Genomic DNA, 6,000 nt, shown 5'->3' with positions numbered 1-6,000 from the left:
TAAGGGGTAAATGTAGGGGTGGGTTACGCTTCGGCGGGTCGGTGTGGACTTGTTGGGCCGAAGGGCCTGTTTCCACACTGTAATCTAATCTAATCTAATCTAATCAAAAAAAAACCCATTCCCATTACTCTACATTTACCCCTAACCTACATATCCCTGAACACTATCGGCAATTTAGCATGACCAATTCATCTAACCTGCACATCTTTGGATTGTGGGAGGAAACCAAAGCACCCGTAGGAAACCCACGCAGACACAAGGAGAATGAGCAAACTCCACACAGACAGTTGCCCGAGACTGGAATCAAACCCAGGTCCCTTGTGTTGTGAGGCCACAGTGCTAATCACTGAGCCACTGTGCCACCCCTTGGGGTCCATATCCGTACATGCCTCAAAGTTGCCACCCAAGCTGATAGGGTTGTTAAGAAGGCGTATGGTGTGTTGGCTTTTATTAGCAGGGGTATTGAGTTTAAGAGGTGCAAGGTTATGCTGCAGGTCTATAAAGCCGTGGTTAGACCACACTTGGAATATTGTGCCCAGTTCTGGTCACCTCATTAAAGGAAAGATGTGGAAGCTTTAGAGAGGGTGCAAAGGATATTTACCAGGATGCTGCCTGGACTGGAGGGCATGTCTTATGAAGAAAGGTTGAGGGAGCTAGGGCTTTTCTCATTGGAGCGAAGAAGGATGAGAGGTGACTTTATAAAGCTGAACAAGATGATGAGAGGCATTGACAGAGTGGATAGCCAGAGACCTTTTCCCATGGTGGAGATGTCTAACACAAGGGGCCATAATTTTAAGGTGATAGGAGGAAGGTTTAGGGGAGATGTCAGAGGTCGGTTCTTTACACAGACAGTGGTGGGTGCATGGAATGCACTGCCAGCAGTGGCAGTAGAGTCAGATACATTAGGGGCATTTAAGTGACTCTTGGATAGGCACATGGAAGATGGTTCAATGAAGGGAATGTGGATTAGTCTTTGAGTAGGATAAAAGGTCGACACAACATTGAGGACCGCAGGGCCTGTACTGTGCTGTACTGTTCTATTATTCTAAGGCTTAATACTCGAAATTTTGACTTCTCCACCTCCTGATGCTGCCTGGCTTGCTGTGTTCTTCCAGCCTCCTATTTGTCTATTTCTGATCCTCTTGTAGCCATGTGTCTGTAATGCCCACAACATTGTACCCACCAATTTCAATCTGTGCTACAAGCTCATTTACCTTGTTCTGTATACTGCGTGTATTTAAAGTATTTATGTCCTGTGCTGATTGCCCCTCCTTCCCTGTCTCATTGTTGTCCCCTTATCTGCTGTGCCTGAAGTTAAATTCCTGAGTCTTTCCATCCTACCTATTGTATACTTGTTCTGGAAACTTTAAAAACATCTGATGAGCACCCTTTCTTTAACTTCTTCCATAATTTTTCCATACAACTGTACCCATCAGTCCACTATTTAGTTTGAAGTCCTATCCACTGCCCTGGTTATGCAATTCGCTAGGAGTCTGGTCCCAGTGTGATTCAGCTGGAACCTGTACCATTGGAACAGCTCCCTCCTTCCCCAGTACCAATACCAATGTCCCGTGAATTCGACCATTTTTATCCCAAATCAATCTCTGAGCCACGCATTGACTTCTTTAATCTTGTTGACCCTGTGCCAATGAGCTTGTGGCTCTGGTGGTAATCGGGAGATTATTATCTTTTTGGTTCTGCTTTCTTATTTAGGCTCAAGCTGCTCATGTTCCCTCAGCAGAACCACTTTCCAATTTCTACCTATACTGTTGATACCTATTTGGACCACAACAACTGGGTCTTCCCCATCTACTCCTGCAATCCAGATGAAATATCCTGCTTCTAGGCATCAGGCACGCAACATAGCCTTTGGGACTCTTGATTTGGCGACAGAGAAAGTGTCTATTCCCTGACTCCACTATACCTGATTACAACAATATTTCTTTTTACTCCTCTCTCTCTCTCGAATGGCTCCCTGTACCACAGCACTATGGTCAGTTTGCTCATCCTCTCTACTGCCCCCAATCTCATCCACACAGGGAGCAAGAATCTCAAACTGGTTAGACAAGTGAGGCCGAGGCTTCTTCTGATCTCTCTCCCTACTTCATTTGCAGTCAACTCTCCTGTCCCTGACCGATTTTGTGGTAGTTAATCTAAGGGATGTGACTGCCTCCTGAAACACAGTGTCCAGATGATCTCACCCAGATGATGTGTTCCAAAACTTGGACTCCAGCTCATCAACTCTGAGCCAGAGTTCCTCAAGCAACCAACACTGCTACGGATGTGGTCAATCCAAACCAGAACGGGCCTACCAGCTCCCGTAAGTAGTCATAGAATCATTCAGCACAGAAACAGAACATTCATTCCAACTCGTCCATGCCAACAAAATATCATAAAATGAACTAGTCCCACTTGCCTGTGTTTGGCCGATACCCCTTTAAACCCTTCCCTTTCATGCACCTGACCAAATGTCTTTCAACTGTGGAATTGCACCCACCTCCACCACTTCCTCTGGCAGCTTGTTCCATACATGCACCACCCTCTTTGTGAAAGAGTTGATCCTCAGGTCCATTTGAAATCTCCTCTCACTTTAAAGTTATGCCCTCGAGTTTTGAACTCCCCTACCCTTGGAAAAAGACCTTGGCTATTCACCTTATCTATGCCCCTCATGATTTTATATATCTCTATAAGGTTATCCCTCAGCCTCCGATGCTCCAGGAAGAAACGTCTCAGCATATCTACCCTTTCCGTATAACTCAAACCCACACATCCAAGCAACACCTTTGTAATGTTTTTCTGTACCCTTTCTAGTTTAACAACACTCTTTATGTAGCAGGACAGCCAGATTTGTACACATATTCCAGAAGTGGCTTCACCAATATCGACAGATGCAACTTGATAACCCAACTCCTAGACTCAATGCTCTGACCAATAAAGGCAATCATGGCTGTACAACACATCGCTTGGCCCTGTATCTTGAGTTTATTTGCATAGTTCTTAACTTGATTTGTAAAAAATTTCCTACTGGTCTTTTAGTTTGTAATCTGAAAGTATTTCCCCCTGTTTACCTTCAATCTGAAAGTAATCCAGATGGATAGTCAAATCAGGGTCGATTACCAACCAATGAACATACCGTTTTCCTGTGTTGTCACTCTTTTTTTATGTTGGGCCTCTGATCTTGGGCTTCAATTTATCCTGTTAAAAGAATCTTACAAACATGAACAAAAAAAGTATGCAAAAACCACCTCTTCCCCTCTCCACCAAATTCCCATGCTGCCTCCAAATAGGGCTGTGTCTCACTTCAGATGTGATTTCTCATTCCTGACCTTATCCCTCTGTTCCTCAATTCTAAAGACTGCACCAAACAATAAAATTACACATTTTTTTGTTCTTTAGGTCTAGTCAAATAGTTTCTGTCCCTTTACTTGTCAGGCAAGGCCTTTCTCCTGTACTGCAATGCTCTCCTTCATCAAAATCAACATCGCTCCCCATTTTCTTTCTTTTGTAAACACTTAATCCAGGAATATTTAGCACCCAGTCCTGATCTTTATTGAACCAGGTTTCTGTTCTAGACATAACATCATATTTCTAATGATTTGGAGGTGCCGGTGTTGGACTGGTGTGTACAAAATTAAAAATCACACAACACCAGGTTATAGTCCAACAGATTTATTCTGAAGCACTAGCTTTTGGAGCGCTGCTCCTGCATCAGGACATCATATTTCTACACAGCAATCTTGGCCTGTAACTCGGAATCATATTTACTATATTCCATGCATTCATGTATATAGCTGAGCTTGATGGCAGGGTTCAGAAGCCCACAGGGAAAATCCTGCTAAATGTTTTGGTTCTGTTTTCTGTTTCTGCCTGGCAACAACTTTATGTGTAGCATTTTGAAATATGACCAACATAATGCCTTACCACATTTGCTTTAACTATTTTTTTCTCAAACCTTCCCCTCCATTCTCAATTATTGAATTGAAATACTGAATAATTTACTGTCACATGTAGTCAATATAAGATACAGTGAAAAGTGTGTGCTGTCGCTGTACATGGGCACTATTCAAATTAACTCAGAATAAAGTAATTTTAAAAACTTAAACAGAGTCCAACTTTTCCTTCTCTTATGTACAGTCCCACTCCAGGCTACAGCAGCCCAAACCATATTGCCTTGGATTCCAGCATCTGCAGTTTGTTTTTGTCTCACACCATACTGCTGCCTGGGTCCTGCTCCAGGCTTCTCAGCCACATCATGCCACCAGGCACCCACTCCCCGCGGAAATGAGACTCCTGCGCCAGGCTTCACAGGCCAACCGACCGACTCTGTAGCCACGCTGACCATGATTTATTCTAGTCTAGAAAACAAAAGTACTGTGTGGTTTGTAAGCATTAATTGCATAAACAGAGATCTATAACCTTGTCTAGGTAGGCATTCATCATGTGGAAGTTGAAAAATCTGATCAACCACAGAGGATGCCGCAGCCAGACTGGGTGCTGTTATGGCATGACGTTCAGATGCACATTAAAAGTACATGTTCATTCTTGCACTAACAGGCACAAATTTCAACAATAGTCATTGTGTAACAATCAGGAGGAAAAGTGATTTTGTCATCGAGACTGATCCAGATTATGATGATTTTCATTTGATTTTATTGTCACGTGCACTCAAGTACAAAAATACAGGAGGGCAAAAGTGGGTACTGCAGATGCTGAAGCAGAGTCAAGATTAGAGTGGTACTGTAAAAGCACGGCAGGTCAGGCAGCATCGGAGAAGCAGGAAAATCGACGTTTCAGGCCAAAGTCTTCCTGATGAAGGACTTTTGTCCGAAACGTCGATTTTCTTGCTCCTCGGATGCTGCCTGACCTGCTGTGTTTTTCCAGCACCATTCTACAAAAATACAGGAGTACAGCGAAACGTGTATGTCACCACCTACAAGAACCTAGGTACAGAATCTTAAGAACAAGGTAGAAAGGAAGAACAAAGTTAAAACTTAAACATTAATTATGTGATAGTTTAGTTATCAAGACTGGATCAAACTATACAGTATTTCAAAAACTGGATGTTGGAAATGGAGTATGTAAAAATAGTTTGTGCGAGAAATACTCAGATGGTCAGGCAGCATTTACTAAGAGAAAGTCAACAAACTGGTTTTTCCTTAGAATCAGAGAGTTGCACAGCATGGAAACGGGCCCTTTTAGCTATTGTCTCTGTGCCAGTCATCGAGCACCTATATATTTGAGTCCCATTTTTCAGCACTTGGCCCATAGTCTTGAATGTTCTGACGTTTTAGGTATTAAATGTTGTGATGATCTCTTTTAAACAGTAAGTTCCAGATACCCACCATCCCCACGTCAAAAAATTCTTCCATACATCCTCTCTAAATCTCTTGTCCTTTACCCAATCTATGCCCCTGGTTACTGACCCCTCTACTCTTGGTACATTTTTCTCCCATCTACCTTCTTGATGCCAATAAGAACCTTGTTCACCTCAATCAAGTCCCTCCTTAGCCTTTTTCTGTTCTAAGGAAAACAACCCCAGCCAATACAGTCTCTCTTCATAGCTGAATCACTCTAGGCAAGGTAACATCTTGGCAGATCTCCTCTGCACCCTCTCTAGTGCAATCACATCCTCCCTGTAGTGTAGTGACCAGAACTGCACACAGTTCTCCAAGGCCTAACTGTTATATACAGCTCCATCGTATCTCCCAGTTTTCCTATCCAAAGTCTTGGATATGCACAACAAGCGTCCCTCTGATCCTCTGTACATTCTAGGGTCCTGTATTTAATATGTACCCCCTTGCCTTGTTAGTCCTCCCAAAATGCATTAACTCTCACTTTTCTAGGTTAAATTCTATTTGCCATCATCTGCCCATCTGGCCTGTTCACTTAAATTGGCCTATACTCCAAGGCTTTTCTCCACAATATTTACCGCACCATGAATTCATCCTTTTGGAGGCAGAAAATGATTCCAAGTCTCGAACCCACCTTTTATAAGCGGAT

At 43.0% G+C, this 6,000-nt stretch overlaps 1 protein-coding gene across 3 annotated transcripts in view; it reads right to left on the bottom strand.

Moving 5' to 3' along the window:
• Nucleotides 1-6,000, bottom strand: part of LOC122558814 (MICOS complex subunit mic25-like) — a 521,848-nt gene that overhangs the window by 144,863 nt on the left and 370,985 nt on the right. The window lies entirely within an intron of this gene.

This window comes from Chiloscyllium plagiosum, chromosome 18 (assembly GCF_004010195.1).
Source record: "Chiloscyllium plagiosum isolate BGI_BamShark_2017 chromosome 18, ASM401019v2, whole genome shotgun sequence".
Taxonomy (NCBI): domain Eukaryota; kingdom Metazoa; phylum Chordata; class Chondrichthyes; order Orectolobiformes; family Hemiscylliidae; genus Chiloscyllium; species Chiloscyllium plagiosum.
The sequence above is the reverse complement of the archived record's forward strand: the minus strand, read 5'-3'. Positions and strand labels throughout refer to the sequence as shown.